This window comes from Anastrepha ludens, chromosome 3 (genome assembly GCF_028408465.1).
Source record: "Anastrepha ludens isolate Willacy chromosome 3, idAnaLude1.1, whole genome shotgun sequence".
NCBI lineage: Eukaryota > Metazoa > Arthropoda > Insecta > Diptera > Tephritidae > Anastrepha > Anastrepha ludens.
Window position 1 is genome coordinate 122,023,071 of NC_071499.1, and position 18,731 is coordinate 122,041,801.

Here is an 18,731-nt window from a genome sequence, read left to right on the forward strand (position 1 = left end):
TATATCTCTGAACTGGATTCTCTGAAATTAAAAAACCAAACAGATTTCGTAAAGTAATGTTAAATGTAGTAATTATTCGAAAGAATAAGCAAAATACATTTTTTTTGACAAAATGGCGGTTTCCCAAAAAACAAAACGATTTTTGTCCAAAATTTCGGCCATTAATTGTTTATAAAAAAAAAATATATTTATTGGTGAAAACAAATCTTCGATTAATTACTAAAAAATATATTTAAGAAGCTTGTTTTAAGATTTGAGACTAATCGGTTTAGCCGTTTTCGGGTAATGTTGGTCACCGACTTTGAAAATACAGGTACCATTTTGAGAAAAACGTGTTTAAAGTTTGGAAAGCACTCTGAAACGGCTTTTCAAATTTGCGTGTTACTATGAAAATATTCACCGGAACGATATTAATCTGTGTGTATTTCTAAATATATGTATGTACCTACTTAAGAAAAAAATATATAAAAAAAAAAATTTTTTGATAATTCTAGCTCTATATAATCTCTTAAAAAAACAGTTACTTTACTCTGACGTCAGCTCCCTTCGCAATACAAACCAAACCAAAGTAGAAGAAACTACATGTTTGAGAAAATTCAATGAATGGCTGGGTAATATTGTAATTTGTGAGAATAAAATTAAACAAACGGATGCAACGAAGTGCCGCGTATTAAATTGTTAAAGCACAAATGAATATAAGCCTCTAAATGCAGTTTTTTGCGTTTCCTACAATTCTAGTATTAGTATTGCTGCTACATCAACAACAACTACCATAAATTCTTTTAAAAGCCTCTTTTGCTTCAATAAGCATTAATTTTGTAATTTATTGCACAACCAACAAAAACTTGCTTATATACAACGAAATATGATATTTGCTGTCGCGACAAGAACATCTGTCGCTTTTTTGTTTATATGCGGCAATACTTTCATTGTGGCACCACAGTACGTTTCAGTCAAATGCTTTGCCGCAACGGACCCATTGTGACAGCCCTATAATTCACAAGTGGCAAATACGATTGACGTACGACGCCATTTGCAAAAATTATACATCTTCAGATTTGCAAATATCGCAAAAATTAATTCAGGAATTTTTCTCGATGAAGCTTACGCGATAGGGAATGGGGGAATTTTAAACGTTTGCTTACATTATTTTTGCTAGCAAACAACTCTTCCTTTTCTATTATCTTTACCTTTATATGGCGGGAAATTTCTTTCGTACAAACCTTGTTCTTGTAACCGTAAATACAATGCAAAAAATGTCGAGCCAAAGAATGGTTCCCACGACAGTCGGTTCTACGTAACCTCGGTTCGTAGGGGAATTTTTATGCTGCTACAAGTACGAGAGAATGGTTACATACGTACAACTTAAAAAACATGCAGCGCTAGCATCAGAGGCTATCAGCTGATCGCCGAATGAATAGGTCGCAATCTTTTAGAAAGTGATATATGGTTTTTATGTTTTCCTCAGTTGGGCTGGAAAGGAGGGAAATGGGATCCGTATTAGAGTAACATTCTCTTTTATCTCGAAGCATTGGGCAAAATTTTAATAGGTGGAGGACAGTTGCTGTGTCGTTGCAAAATGGACAGTTATTGGTTCTTATGCTACCAAGGAGGTGAGCATGCGGAGCTATTGTGTGTCCTATCCGGAGGCGTATGTATGGAGTGAGAAAGTTAGCTGGAATTGTTGAAGGATATACTGGTTTGATCCTTGCTGAGTTGACTATTGTATAATGATGATTATAAGAAATCCAATCGATGAAGAGTTTCGAGTGCCTCTTTTCATTGATGAGACGATATATATCAGATTTTGTAAAGAAGTTGAATGTTAATGTGGGCGCGTTATATGCATGTTTTGCTAATTCATCTTCGTAAAAATTTCCTGTTATACCAGTATGACTAAGAACCTACATTAGCTTAATTTTCTTTTGATATAAAATAGATATTCTCTAATTGAATTAATGACAGTAGTTTGGTTATAGCAATTTTTTATAGCTTGAAAACATGATAAGCTGTCGGTACATATTACATACTTTCCAGAGTTTTTAGAAGCATGTAGAACAGCGTGGAAAACTGGGGTGGCCTCAGCAATAAATATAGAACAGAAAGGGAATAGCAGCCAATAGGATATCGGCTTACCTTTCTCGCTAACGACAGCAAAAGACGTACTTGAGTTTTTAGAGCCGTCCGTGTAAAAAAATTTTCAACTATTATGATTTAATTCGCTCGCGACTACTCGAAATTCAGCGATATAAATCGCATTAGGAGTGATGTTCTTAGGTAGGCGGACTAGATTGTCTATAAAAGATTCTTTAGGAATCAACCATGGTGGATGACAAAGTTTACGTAATTTAGGTAGTTTTAATGGCAAGTTATTTGTTTTAGCGAAAATCACTTTTTAGCAATTGGATCCGTGGTGATGATGAAAACAAAACTTTTCGTAGCATGTTGTTGGAACCAAGAATAATCCTAGGGTAGAGTTTCATAGTACTGTCTTCCATGTTATCCCTTAGTGAGGGAAGACTAGATTCAGCTAATAAATTTTGTATAGGCGATGTTGGAAATGCACGAAGCGATCTTCTTATAGCTAAATGATATGGGGCAGCAAGCATTTTGAGATGGTTATTTGAGTGATGTTCATAAATTTCAATAGCGTAGTATTAAAGCGTTGGCGACATGAATTAATAGAGCTGGGCCAATGAGCGAACGCTTACATGATAGGTACTTAACAATATTTGAGTTTTTAATAATTCTATTTCTTATATACTGACAGTAATCTTTAAATACATACTTACTATCTAGAACTAATCCAAGAAACTTAAGTGTAGGAGAACATGTAATATTGACATTATTAAATGAAATGGTTGGAAAATTACAATTTTGTTTTCTATTCTATTCTATTCTTTGATTTAGATCTAGAGTACGATATTGAAGCGCCTGACGAGAGGGACCAAGATGACAGCTGGGAAAGGGAGTCTACAAAGGAAGATGATATGGAATTCAGGCCGGAAGATTTGAGAAATAGGAGAAGGTCATCAGCATATAGCTGGTGACATATATTAGGAAAATTTGATAGAATAGAACTAATTTCGTCGAATGCTATGGTGAACAAAATAACTGATAACGGAGATCCCTGAGGAGTTCCGTTATCTAAAGGAAGTGTGGAAGAAGATGTACCAGAAATAAGAACTTTGATTTTACGTTTATAAAGGAAAGATTTTACGAAATTAAAAATATGGGACCTTCCATTAAATTAATTGGTGGTTTTTGTTAGATAGAGCATCACAAATGAAGTGGGTCAAGGTACAAAAGAGCATCGATTGTGCTTTGGCCTTTTTTAAAAGCAACCTGATAAGAGTGTATGAGCTTATTAAATTGGATGAACCAGGAAAGCCTTGAGCAACAATTTTTTCTAAGAGTTTACCTAGGCAAGGAAGAAGAGAAATAGGACGATAGCTGGTAACTTCGCAGGGAGATTTGCCCTGTTTTAAAATTGGAATGATGACGCTGGTTTTCCAGACTTGAGGGATGATAGAGGCTTGAAAAATATTGTTGTAATGTTTAAGGAGTCTATTGAGGAGAAGAGGGGGTAGGCGTTTGATGATAGGATAGGAAATTTTATCTAAGCCAGGAGTTTTACCTTTCAAAGAAGACAGGGCAAGATGGAGTTCAATTGAAGACAAATCAGAGTCGAGATATTTGGCTGAATGTAATAAGGGAGGGGGGTAAGTAACTATGGGATAACTAGATTTCTTGTTAGAAGAGTATACAGGTGAGAAATTAGAGTCAGAGGAGATGTTAGAAAAATAAGTGGCGAACTCTAAGGCTATATCCTGAGGATATAGTAGAGTGCCTTGAGAGGAGTTGAGGGAGGGGATAGGAGAGGAAGTCCGGTTGCCAGATAGTATTTTTATGTTTCTCCAAATCATTTTGGGATCAGAAGAGGAGTTTATGCTGGAGGTGAGAGTCTGAAAAGATTTTATTTTTGCCAACTTAGCTTTTCTTCTAAAAATTGCATTCGCTTTTTTATATGCTACAAGATTTGATGGCGAGCGATTATATTTGAAATGATGCCAAGTTTGTTGTTTATGAAGTCTAAGCGAGGAAAGTTCGTTATCCCACCAAGGAGGGTTTTTATTGCGGGGCTTAGGAGAGGCTTGTGCAATGGATTGGTTGGCTGCAGATCTTATAATTTTTTGAATCCGGGAAGTTTCTTGATTAATATTATTAGAAGGAGGTAGTTTATCTGAGTATTTCGAACCAAATTCTTCAAACTTAGGCCAGTCAGCTGAAGAGGTTTTGAAGAATATTCTAGGTCTAGGTTGAATTGGAGGATGGTTCCATGTGTAGAAGTCCACGCAAGTGGGGAAAGTTACTGATCGCCATTCACTTGGGAGTGGCCAGGACGATTCTTCTGCATATCGTTCAAGCAGCTCACAACGGCCGGGATTAGCCCACGTATCCTCTGGGTAGCTTCCGAACACCCGTTCGGGAGTGAGCTAACGTGAGAAGGCGAAACATTCCAGGATAGCTGGTTGTCCGCCACTTAAAAATCCCCCCCCAATGAAAAATTAAAAAAGCCTCGGATGAGACCTCCCTATACTGATGACGACCACTGCAAACGAAATAAGGATTACGATTTGAGGGCATGCACCTGGAATGTCCGGTCCCTTAATGGGGAAGGTGCCACTGCCCGGCTGGTTGATGTCCTCATGAGAGTAAAGGCTGACATCACTGCCATTCAAGAGATGCGATGGACAGGGCAAGGCAAGAAAAGCGTAGGACCTTGTGACGTCTACTACAGCTGCCATGTAAAGGAGCGCAAATTCGGTGTTGGATTTGTTGTGGGAGAGAGACTTTGTCGCCAAGTACTGCCGTTCACTCCGGTAGACGAGCGTCTCGCAACAATCCGCATCAAAGCCCGTTTTTTTTAACATATCGCTAATTTGCGCCCGCGCCCCGACGGAAAAGAAGAACGATGTGACCAAAGATTCCTTCTATGAGCGCTTGGAACGTTCCTATGAGCGCTGCCCCCGTCACGACATAAAAATCGTGTTTGGCGACTTCAACGCCAGGGTGGGCAAGGAGGGAATTTTTGGTCCCACAGTCGGAAAATTCAGCCTGCACAACGAAACATCCGGTAACGGACAGCAGCTGATCGACTTCGCCGGGGCCCGAAACATGGTAGTCTGTAGCACCAGATTCCAGCATAAGAAGATTCACCAAGCCACCTGGCTGTCTCCTGATCGAAAAACACGAAACCAGATCAATCATGTTGTGATAGATGGAAGACACGCTTCTAGTGTATTAGATGTACGTTCGATCCGCGGACCCAACATCGACTCGGATCATTACCTTGTTGCAGCCAAACTGCGCACACGCCTCTGTGCGGCAAAAAACGTGCATCTACCTACGCAAAGAATGTTCGACATCGAAAAGCTGCAATCACAACAGACAGCTAGAAGATTCGCCACTCGACTCTCACTCCTGCTCTCAGAGAGTACTGCCCAACAAACCGGCATGCACGAATAATGGACCAACATTTCTCGTTCTCTACGTACCGCCGCCGAAGAAGAAATCGGATTCCGGCGAGCCCGAAATCCCGCCTATAGAGCCACGCTGCGATCGGGCGCAACGCGAGCCATGTGGGATCGCTACAGAGAGCTGAAAAAGGAAGAGAGACGTATTATCCGACAGAAGAAACGAGAGGCCGAAATACATGAGTGCGAGGAGCTTGAGATGCTGGCCAATAGGAACAACGCCCGAAAATTCTACCAGAAAGTTCGGCGGCTTACAGAAGGTTTTAAGACCGGGGCGTTTTCCTGTAAGAACAGGACATGTCACCGAGAATATGAAGATCCCGATACCCCAATCGTTGAAGACGGAATTGTCGTTCCGCTACCCGATCATGACGAGTTGAGAATAGCGATAACACGGCTAAAGAACAACAAAGCCGCGGGCGCCGACGGACTGCCGGCTGAGCTATTCAAACATGGCGGCGAGGAGCTGATAAGGTGCATGCATCAGCTCCTATGTAAAATATGGTCAGATGAAAGCATGCCTGTCAATTGGAATTTAAGTGTGCTCTGCTCAATCCATAAGAAGGGCGATCCTGCAATTTGTGCCAATTACCGCGGGATTAGTCTTCTAAATATCGCCTATACCTAAGGTTCTAACGAGCGTATTGTGTGAAAGGCTGAAGCCCACCGTGAACCAACTGATTGGACGTTATCAGTGTGGCTTCAGACCCGGAAAGTCTACCATCGACAAAATATACACAATATGTCAAATGTTGGAAAAGGCCCTTGAAAGGAGAATCGACACACACCATCTTTTCGTCGACTTCAAAGCTGCATTCGACAGTACGAAAAGGAGTTACCTGTATGCCGCGATGTCTGAGTTTGGTATCCCCGCAAAACTAATGCGGCTATGTAAGATGACGTTGCTCAACTCCAGCAGCGCCGTCAGAATTGGGAAGGACCTCTCCGAGCCGTTTGATACCAAACGAGGTTTCAGACAGGGCAGACTCGTGACTTCTTTAACCTAATGTTGGAGAGCATAGTACGAGCCGCAGAACTTAATCGCTCAGGCACAATTTCTTATAAGAGCGTACAATTGCTGGCGTATGCCGATGATATTGACATCATCGGCCTTAACAACCGCGCTGTTAGTTCTGCCTTCTCCAAACTGGATAAAGAGTCAAAGCGAATGGGTCTGGTGGTGAACGAGGACAAAACGAAGTACCTCCTGTCTTCAAACAAACAGTCGGCGCACTCGCGTATCGGCACCCACGTCACAGTTGTAAAAGACTTCGTTTATCTAGGAACCAGCATTAACACCGATAACAATGTCAGCCTTGAAATCCAACGTAGAATCTCTCTTGCCAAAAAGTGCTACTTTGGACTAAGTAGGCAACTGAGCAGTGAAGTCCTCTCTCTACGAACAAAACTAACACTCTTCAAGACTCTCATCATGCCCGTCCTAACGTATGGCGCAGAAGCTTGGACGATGACAACATCCGATGAAGCGATGCTTGGAGTGTTCGAGAGAAAGATTCTGCGTAAGATTTTTGGACCTTTGCGCGTTGGCAACGGCGAATATCGCAGACGATGGAATGATGAGCTGTATGAGCTTTACGACGACAAAGACATAGCGCAGCGAATAAAGATCCAGTGGCTACGTTGGCTGGGTCATGTCGTCCAAATGGATACAAACGCTCCGGCCTGGAAAGTATTCGGTGCGGTACCAGCTGGTGGTAGCAGAGGAAGAGGAAGGCCTCCTCTGCGTTGGAAAGATCAGGTGGAGAAGGACTTGGCTTCACTTGGTGTGTCCAACTGGCGCCGGTTAGCATGAGAAAGAAACGACTGGCGCGCTTTGTTAAACTCGGCGAAAATCGCGTAAGCGGTTATAGCGCCAATTAAGAAGAAGAAGTAAAAGTTGAATTATGGTGGGAAATGTTAGCTTTGATAGGAAAATGATCGCTTCCATAAAGATCATCAATACGATGCCAATTAACTTTGGAGGAGAGGGAAGTAGAACAGAATGTAAGGTCAATATGAGTAAAAGTGGAATGAGTGGAAAAATGGGTAGGGGAACCATCGTTAAGTACAAAACAGTCGGAGGTAAGTAGAGCGTCTTCAATTGCGCGGCCTTTGGTATTAATTGAGGGAGAACCCCAAAGAGGACACCAGGCATTGAAATCACCAGCAAGTAAGAAAGGAGAAGAGGAAGGAGGGATAAGGTTCAGGAAATCAGCTGAAGTAAATGTTTGCTGAGGTGGAGAATAGGCACAAATTAGAATGATTTTAAAGGGGGAGGAAATTTCATGGGAAATGGACGAGATGTTAGAAGGAGGTGTAGGGAGAATGTTATGAGGGATGTTTCTTCTAATCAGGATTGCGATACCTTGCTTGCTTGATGTGTTAGACGGAAGGTTATAGAAGTGACCAATGTAGGGTTTTGGAGTATACGCTATTAAATTGTTAACTATATGTGTTTCATTCAATAATATAACAGAGGGGTTGTGTTCTTTATTTAATATTTCAAGTTGAAAGTAGTTATTTATGTAACCGTTAATGTTCCATTGAAGGACAGTTAACATCATGAAGAGAAAAGGAAAATAAAAATAATTGTAAGGATTTATGTTTCCATGAACGAGGGGATGTGTGAGGAGGGAACGGTAGATGGAGAAGGCGCAGAGGCGGGAGGCAAATTAATGGCAGGAGATGAAGATAGGGAGAGAGGAGAGAAAGGAGGGGAAGGAGAGTTATTTAAGGAAGATACTGAGGGAGATGGAGTATTATAGCAGTCTGTAGAGATTGTATGGATGTTGGTATTAGATAAGATGTTATGGCTTGAAGTTTTAACTATAATTTTGAGGTTGGAGTCATTTGAGGTTAGCTTGTTTAGATTTTTGGTGAAATTTGTATTTAAAGAATCGATGTTGCTGGTAGCAGTTACATTGGCGTAAGAAAATGGCGAAGGAGTAGTTGGAGTTTGAGACTTATATAGACTGATGGCTTCCCTCATGGAGCATTTGTGAATAGTTTTAATTTTGAGTAATTCTTTAGATTTGACAAATTTTGGACAGTCATTAGAAGAAGAAGGATGTTCACCTCCGCAATTAGCACATTTCACTCTAGTACAATCAGAGGGGGAGGAATGGTTAGAGGGAAGATTGCAGAGCACGCAAGATGGGTTGTTGTTGCAGCGCTTGGTCGTGTGACCTAACAACTGGCAATTTCTGCAGCGCATGGGATTAGGATAATAAGGACGGATATCTAGTGTTCGCCAGCAGTGGCGGCTACGTCGGTCACCGCCGAGTTACCTATTTATTTTCGTTTCGCCAATCATCCTGGCTTCGCCGTAATGAGTGTTCTCACACACACTGCCCGACACGATATCTGTATTGGATGAAAATGTTTGTAAGTACAATAGGTAATGTGTGTGTAATATGATTTATCATTTATTTATTTATTGAATTCATGGATGTAGGTAAACCTATGAATGCAATAAATGAATCAGTTATAAGTGCAAAAGATCTTAATTTAGCATATATAATATACAAACATAATGTGTGTGTGTGCTCTTCATTATGAGCGTCCGATACCAATATCGTATTATCGGGTAGTGTGAAAACGCTCGATTTCGCGACCGGCGCACGAGACTCTGGACGGGGAGTCCCCGTGTTGTTTAGTTTATTTATCTATATTTCATTTGTCTGTGAGAGTAATTTTCTTCATACGGCAACTTGCAGACTCGCAAGCGCAAAGTTTCTTTTTATTGTATTGTAAAGTCATCACACCGACGTTCTAGTGCACAGTTCTACGGGATAAAAGTTTAACGTTATTTGTTATTAATTTCATAGGTAAGTCAACATCAACTTTTTAACGACTTTAACGATAGTATATTACAACCCAAGGCCAGAAAGTTGGATTTCCTGGCAGGTGTGAGATGATGGCCGAGACGAAGCCGAGATTGAGAATAATATTTAACCCAATTGATTCTGTTTTCGTCAAATAAAATATTTTGACAACAAACTAACAGGTTAGAATGCACGGACTAGTATTGTGAGGTTTCGTATTGAATTATCGGCTCTAGCATGTATATTACTGGACTGCCGGCCACGAAAGTCTTGTAATCCGCTAGAGCGCGCTGCGGCTCGAGTAGGCCTCAAAAGTTGCTCTTCCTGGAGTCAAATGCGGCAGAATGACCGTACTTTCAGCGGAGAGATCAAGAAAAATTCAATAGTTACCTATATCTTTTATATGTCGTAAATACTCGTACTATTAATCAAGAAATAGATTCGATTTTATATTTACCCAGATAAGTAAAGTACCTACCTACTTATTTTTAAACCTGCGCTAGTGATGATGATTCAAAGTTGGCAGCTGACTCGTAAATTTTGTATAGTCGTTTTTTTCATTTCCGACAAAAAGTTTGCTAAAAATTGTTCCGGGTATGTATCGTAATCCATGGTTTTAGTATTTTCACTTTAACCAGGACCTCCCTGTGTAATAATCATCAACCAATTCTTATAATCTGTATCCTGTAACATTGTGTTCTTACCAAACTTAACGAAAAAATATTTTAGATTATCATGTTTGGAGAACCCTCCAGAGACAGAGATGTAGGGAGAAAATGGGAATCCGGTGCGTCAAAAAGAATAAGAAAGGCTGAAACTGTTATATCCAACCACGCTCTGAGTTCCAGTATGATGAAATTTTTAAAAAGCCTTCTTCAGGTGCCACTGCTTCAGAGTCATGTGATGAATCTTAATTTTCTGAAACAGAATCAGTTACAGAGTTCAATGAAACTTTTAGTCAAATTTCTGATACAACTTTACCTTCAACATAGAGTGAATCTGCTGTGACCCAAATTTCTGAATCCAATAAAGAGTTAGTAAGTGAGTATATGTGTGAGTCAGAAAATCAAGAGCAAGCAGTTCATTTAAGCGAGCCATTAATACACCTAGATCCGGGGAAGTGGGTATTGCCACTAAATGATGCGCAGCGCCATGACTTAATTCAAAACGGTCGCGATCAAGACCTAGAGAAATCTGATGAAAATTACCCAAAACACCAAAGTAAAAAAAATGTTTCTAAATTTCATTATACTAGAAAATTGAGTAACGGAGAAACGCAACATCGCAGATGGTTAACTTACTCCATGTCTCAAGATAAAGTTTATTGCTTTCCATGTAGACTTTTTTCACAATTGCAGACACAGATAGTAAAAGAAGGATGTTGTGAAGCATCTGAGTCGGTTACTGCAAGGACATGAACGAAGTCAAGGAGTGCATGACTGAATGGAGTGCATGAGAAATGGATGGAACTCTTTAAAGGAATCAAACACGGTAAAACAATAGACAAGTATAACGAGAGATTGATTAGGGAATCCCAAAAGTATTAGTATGATTTGTTTGAAAGACTGATAGGTATAATAAACTACTTCAGTGGTCGCCAACCCGTCGATCGCGAGCTACCGGTAGCTCGCAAAGGCAATTCTGGTAGCTCGCGCTGCTCACGTTGCAAAAAATCCAAAAGTCTGAAAATTATACCAATATTAGCAAATTTCAGAAATTTTCATAATAAATAGATAAAAGCGGCAACACTGCGGTAAGCGATTTCGCGCCGACAAACACGACGCGAAGTCGCGTCTCCGTTCTAGGATCGGCTGGAACCGATTAGCGTGTTCGAGAATTTTTTGGCTTTATATATACGCAATGCACGTCGACATTGCGCTCAGTTTAATACTGAACGGCATTATCAACGTTCTGCGTGCAGCGGTTGGGTTAGAGTTCGAAACATTATGGCAAGCAGTAGTAAGAAGGCGAAGACATACCATTTCCATTCGGAATGGGAAGAACAATACTTCTTCACAGAAGTTAAAGGCAAAAGTGTTTGTTTGTTATGTAATACAAATGTGTCAGTTCCTAAAAAAGGAAATATTGAGAGGCATCATAAAACTGTACATTCGAATTTTGAGAAGGCATTCCCGTTAAATTCTGCCACCAGAAAAGAAAAACTGAAACATTTAAAAATCCAGTTAATTCGACAACAGTCAATATTTTTGAAAACAATCGACAAAAATAAGGCTGGAACTGAAGCATCTTATCGTGTTTCCCAGATAATTGCACAAAAGAAAAAACCTTATGAAGACAGGGAAATCATAAAACAAGCATTTTTGGAAGCTGCAGATTCTTTTTTCGCCAACTTTAGAAATAAAGACGAAATAGTGTCTGCTATAAAATCTATGCAACTTTCTGCTAATACAGTGCACAGTGGTCCGGCGGCCGGACAAAATTCAATTTTTCAACATTTTTGAAATAAAAATTTGATAATGCAGATGTTTTCTTAAATATTCAAGGCAGATTTCCTGAAAATATTACTTAATTTAAAAAATTGTTCATTGTAGTTTTTTGACTTTAAACATGAAATTGTATGCAAATCGTTCTTCATACAAGAGTTTCATTTTCATGTCTGCAAATAAATATTACCATTTGATTGTTAACCAAATATTGAAAAAAAAAGATAATTGAATATATTAACGGAAACAGTAATAATTCTCTTAAGTTGTGGTACAAAGACCAATTTTTTTTTTTGAAATTTCAAAATTTTTCGAAAATTTTTTTTTTAAAGATCATTTTTTCGAGTGGTCCACACCGGTCCAGTTGAAATCAACCTGAGAGCTGCAGCCACATATTTCAGCTATGATCTCAAACTGAAACCTGTTGCGCAAATTAAAAATAATGTAGCTTTTGTGCATTTACCCACAGGCAAAACGTTACATATGGCTTATGCAATTTTGTGTAAAAGACAGAAAAAGACATCACAGACCCCATCAGCATTAAGAGACAACTAAAAAAAAAAATTTTACAATACACTATATACAATAAAATTATATATAATAATATAACATTTTTATCTGTCACCGGAGGAACGGGCATAAGCCGATTAGAATATTAACGAACATCTGAGAATTGCTTGTAATATAATAATAAAATCAAAATGACGTATAGTTTTGAAAAAAATGAGTTATTTATTGTATTTTTTTGCGTTCTTCAGAAAAAAAAAGTTTTGAGTCAAAGAAGTTTGAATTACACGATACAAGAGGGTTCTGAATCATAAAAAAAAGTTAAGAAATGAAAAACAAAAAAACAACTAAATATCCAAAAAAAATTTAAAAACTAAAACAAAAAAAAAATTTAAAAATTAAAAATAAAAAAAACATTAAAAATTAAAAATAAAAAAAAATTTAAAAATTAAAAAAAAAATTAAAAATAAAAAAATAAAAAAATAAAAATCTAAAAACAAAATAAAAAATGAGGAGAGAATAACCTTACCGTAAACCTCCACGCGGTACTCTCTGGGGTCGTGAAAAATGTAAAAATTAACTCACCAGCTAATTACGGAAGTAAAAATGTATTTATAGTATTCAATGAATTTAAAATTTGCTAAAACTAAGGTCAGATTCGTCATCACTGATCCTTAAAACCCCTAAATATATATTTTCAGCTTAATTAAATGAGTTTTTGAATTTTGTCCGCCAACGCCTTCTGGTCGGACCACTGTGCAGTGATGAGGCGAGTAGAAGTAATGAGCAATGATATTTTTTTACAGTTAAGAAGTGACTTAGATAACTGTATTTATTTTTCACTGCAACTGGATGAATCAACAGATGTAGTTGACACCTCACAGATGGCCATATTTGTCAGGATGGCTTTTAGTGATTTTACAATTAAAGAAGATCTTTTGAAGTTTATTCCACTCAAAGGTCATACTACTGGGCTAGAGCTGTTTTCTCATTTAAAAAATCGCATATCTTCTGAGAAAATTCCAATATCAAAAATGGTAGGCCTGACAGCTGACGGTGCTCCAGCTATGGTGGGTTGTGATAAGGGGCTCGTGGCGCTATGTCATAAGGATGAAAGTTTTCCACAATTTCTTAGTTACCACTGTATTATACATCAGCAAGCATTATGTGGAAATTTTCTAAACTTGAACAACGTTATGAAACTGGTGGTGAACAAGATTAGAGCTCAAGCGTTACAAAGAAGATTATTTAAAACTTTGGCTGATGAAATTGACTGTCAATACGGAGAGCTACTTCTTCACTCTGAAGTGCGATGGTTAAGCAGAGGACGAGTGCACAAACGTTTCAATGATGTCCTGCCTGCTATACTCCAATTTTTCAAAGAACGCGATGAACCGATTCCTGAACTGGAAAATTCGACTTGACTCAGAGATTTTGGTTTTCTTGGGGACATTACAGAGAAATTAAATGAGCTTAACTTGCAGCTTCAAGGCAGGGATAAAGAATTAGCGGAAATGATTTCTGATATAAATGCATTTATTACAAAACTTGAGTTTTGGGAACAAAACCTAAAAAACCGCGATACTAAGCATTTTCCTATTCTTTCCGAAAAGATTTCCAAAAATCTATTGTATTAGAGCCCTATGACAGTAAATATCATATGAAAATAGTTTCTAACTTGAAGGAAAACTTCAAAAATCGTTTCAAGGATTTCAGCAAAATTGCTTTAGTGACGCAATTTGTTCTTTCACCCTTCATGGACTTTGATATACAACAGTTTGCAACTTGTGTTATGAACAACTTTGGCGAAGACATTGCTGTGACAGAAATGGAACTGATTGCTTTTCAAAGTGACTTGACTTAAAAATCTTTAGGTTCAAATACAAAATGTATATGGACTTTAGTAAGTAAAGATAAGTATTCAGTTTTATGTCGTGTTGCGTTGAAAGTGAAAGCGTTATTCAGTTCAACTTATTTGTGTGAATCTTCTTTTTCCAGTATGAAATTTATTAAAAATAAATACCGCAATCGGCTTACAGATATACATTTGGATAACTGTATTCGAATGACTGTATCAAATTATACTGCAAATATTAAAAAAATTATCGATGAGTCAGAATGTCAACCTTCTCATTAAATATGTTCTTTATATCTGCCCATATTTTATTTATATAATAATGTGGAGGCCGCCGTAGCCGATTGGGTTTGTGCGTGACTACCATTCGGAATTCACAGGGAGAAGGTCGGTTCGAATCTCGGTGAAAACACGAAAATTAAGAAAAACATTTTTCTAATAGCGGTCGCCCCTCGGCAGGCAATGGCAAACCTCCGAGTGTATTTCTGCCATGAAAAAGCTCCTCATAAAAATATCTGCCGTTCGGAGTCGGCTTGAAACTGTAGGTCCCTCCATTTGTGGAACAACATCAAGACGCACACCACAAATAGGAGGAGGAGCTCGGCCAAACACCCAAAAAGGGTGTACACGCCAATTATATATATATATAATAATGTACTATTACTGTTTTGTTGTTTTTTTAAGTCGCTTGTGATTTGCCATTATGACTGCAAAAAAATTTGTTACGATTGATAGGTGTGAACATGGATGTAGTTATGCCTAAGTATAAGCACTATAAGTCATAAGTTTATTATATTATACAATATATAGAACGTATATTAGTAAAATAAATACATGTATTGTATGTCGAATATAACTGTGTCAACTGGAGCTGTAGAAGAACATTTCATTGACGTCGCAGAAACAACAGGAGAGTATTTAACAAAATCAATATTACAAGAACTGGAAAGAAATGATCTAGATATCCAAAACTGTCGAGAACAGGGATATGATAATGGCCCCAATATAGTCAGAATTAACAAAGGTATCAGAATAAGAATACTCAATATAAATCCAAGAGCATTCTTCACACCACGCGGATGCCACAGTTGGAATTTACTTTTGATATATGCAGCTAACTCTTTAACGACAGCCAAAACATTTTTCGGCTTTATCAATAAAATCTATGTGCTGTTTTCAAAGTCAAGCAAGCGTTGGGAGATAGTAAAAAGTAAATTAAAATTGGCTTTACAAACTCTGTCTGAAACGAGATGGGAGAGTAGAATCGAAGCAGTAAAAGCAATATTTTTACAATTTGATGATGTCATCGAATGGGTGAATGAATTGAAAAATAAATCTGATGATTCCGAAACTCTAAGCGACAGTGAAGCAGTCCTAAAGGAAATGTTAACTTTTGAGTTTATTGTTGCATTACACGTGTGGTATGAGGTTTTGCTACGTGTAAACAATATAAATAAACTATGGCAATCGGTTCAAGTCAACTTGCAAGTCGCTATTGATACTTTACGTTCATTTTGTAGCTGGATTCAAGAATTCCGAAATACAGAATTTGAAAGAAGCGTAACAGAAGCTAGATTATTTGTGGAGAAAAGTACTTATGAAATTCAGTCTCAATTTAAGGAAAAAAGAATAGCCAGGAAAAAACGAATGCTTAGTTACGAACATACTGATGAACCAGTTGAATCTCCTGAAATGCAGTGCAGAGTTAATTATTTTAGCACAATGGTAGATGCTATAATAGTCGATACGGAATGTCGATTTACAGCGCTCAATGAATATTTTGAGCAATTTGGTTTTATTTATGATATCAATTATTTGAAATCTATGCCAAAAGAGGATCTTCTCAAACATTGTACTGATTTAGGTACAAGACTTCGGGAAGGCGAAAACAGTGACATAGAGCCTTTCGAACTATATGAAGAACTTCAGCTTTTAAAAACTAATTCACTAGACTCTATCAACGACGCGAAACAACTCATCCAATACATTTTAGAAAATAATTTAGAAGAAATATATCCAAATGTTTATATTACAATTAGAATCATGCTCACAGTTCCGGTCAGCACAGCTTCCGCTGAGAGAAGCTTCTCAAAGTTGAAATTGATAAAAACCTATTTGAGAAGCACAATGAGCCAAGACAGACTATCCGCGTTATCTGTTCTGTCAATCGATGCTGAAATAGCGGCTAGACTTAACTACGACACAATCCTGAAAAAATTCAGTGAGGCTAAAGCCGAAAAGTTCGACTATTTTAATTTCTGTGTGTAATTATTTTTTGTCCTCATTTTATTAACAATAAAACTCGTTGTACTCATGAATTATTTTATAATTTGGCTCACTTAATTTTACGGTTTTTTTTCACTGCGAAGTAAGAGGCCTCGCGAAGTTGATGTCGCCGACGTACACATTTGGTCTAGCGCCGCCACTGTTCGCCAGGCCACTTCAATACGACTAGGCAAAGTGTATTTATCGAAGTCAGTAATAAAGCGCCAGTAGGTGCCCCCGAGCCATTGTTTAATTTGGTGAATTTGTGAACCGCAGTAACGCCTTGATCTTTAAGACCATCAATTATTTCCTCATCAGCAAGTTTGCATATGAATGGAGCATATATCGTCCTCTTTACTGAATTAAGAGAGTCATGGAGTGAAAATACAACAGCACCAGTGCCAGGCAGATATGTAGTGGACAAAAATGTTTCGGCAATTTTTTGACTTTTTACAAGTATTAGTAGACTACCATCTCGAAAAGCTGTGATTTTGTTAACGTCTTTACTAATTGATTGAATACCTTTGTAGACAGCAAAACAAGATGTGGATGAGATCGGTTTAGTGTCGTCCTGAGATTTTAAAACCAGATACTTAGGATCATCCTTCTTGGTTATAGGTAATTCCGGGAACACATCAAGAGTTGAGGTTCTTGGTTTTTTCCTTTTGCTTTTGGGAGATGAGGGTAAAGGTGCAAACCTATTATCCCCCAGCTTGTTGGCCCCAGGGGGCATTTTGATGGAATATTATGGTTTTGTCAAAATAAGTTGTAAGTTAAAAGCTTTAACAGAAATACAAAAAAGCACGTGGAAAAACTTTAAAAGCAAACTTAGGTTAAGTAGCGGAGACAGAAAGAAGCAAGTATAAAGCACAAACGAATTAAATGCGACCGTACGATTTGACAGCTCGGTAGCGAATGTTGTTTCTAATTTATAAGATTAACTTGTACTAAATTTGGATTCTATTTTGATGCCTTTCCTCTCGTAACTCCACTTTATGCTGTTATATTCTTTACTATTCTATTTTATATTATTTTGTTAAATTTTTTTTGTTTATTATGTCTTATCCTCTTTTAAAATTTGATTACTAGTCAAACGAACCATAACGGGAATATCCGTTTTCATTCCATATTTCTGCTAACGAACCGGAAGATAGCAGAATTTGGTATTGCTCCAGGGTTGCATTCATACTTGCCAGTAATATTTACATGTTAAACATACTTAGATAATTTAAAAAGCTCGCCTAAGTGCTCTACTAACACTTGTAAACAAACTAAAAACTGTATTTAGTCAATTATTACAAACAAATTCATATATCCACTTAAATCGCAGGCCCTAATTCAGCATTCAACTCCTCTTGCACTTACAGTGGCAGCATCACATGTGGAACTTACCATTCCGCTATTCAGTGATGCCATTCGAACCTAAAGTTATACATTTACCAGAGAACGTAATATACGTTCTCTGCATTTACGAGCGAATTTGAGGGATTTTTTTCCAGTGGAACTAAATTATTATAGTTAACTAATTTATGTTGAATTTGATTAAAAAGTATTGCGTCGCATTTATAGAAGGCATTTTGTTGTTTCCTTGATTATTATTTTTTTTTTTTGAATAATTTCTGCTGAGTGGACAGGTGAGACTGGTACAAGAATTTAATCCAGCAAAATACAGTCGGTTTAATATAAATACATTATTTTTCAACTAAACTATTTAATTTTTAGGGCTGGAGAAAACCTTTTTGTTGATATATGTAAATATGGATAAATTTGTTATAAAAAAAACATATATATGAATATTAGTGCAAGATTAAAAATAAATACAAAAACCGTTTATAAGACATACAAGGTGAAGTCCAAAATAAACAAGACTGAGCTAAAATAGAGACGACCGGAGCTTTGTTCTGATTACTTCGAGTTTATTTATTCCAAATAGTCCCCTCTGGCCTCAATACACTGTTTTGCGTGATCTAAAAGCTTTTCGAAAGAGTGTTTCAGATCATTGACCGGAATGTCCTTCAGAATGTCGGTACAAGCCTTTTGGATGGTCTCTACGAAAGCAAAACGTTTTCCTTTCATTGCCAAATGCAATTTTCCGAATAAGTAGAAGTCACAGGGAGCCATATCAGGCCAATACGGTGAGTGATTGATGGTTAAAATGCGATTTCTAGTCACAAGAGTGGATCGATGAGATGGCGCATTATCATGCAATAAGTGCCAACTTCCACATTCGCGGTATGCAGGGCTAATTCGACGAATACGATGCAACAAACGCTTCAAAATGCAAAGTTAGAAAATTGTA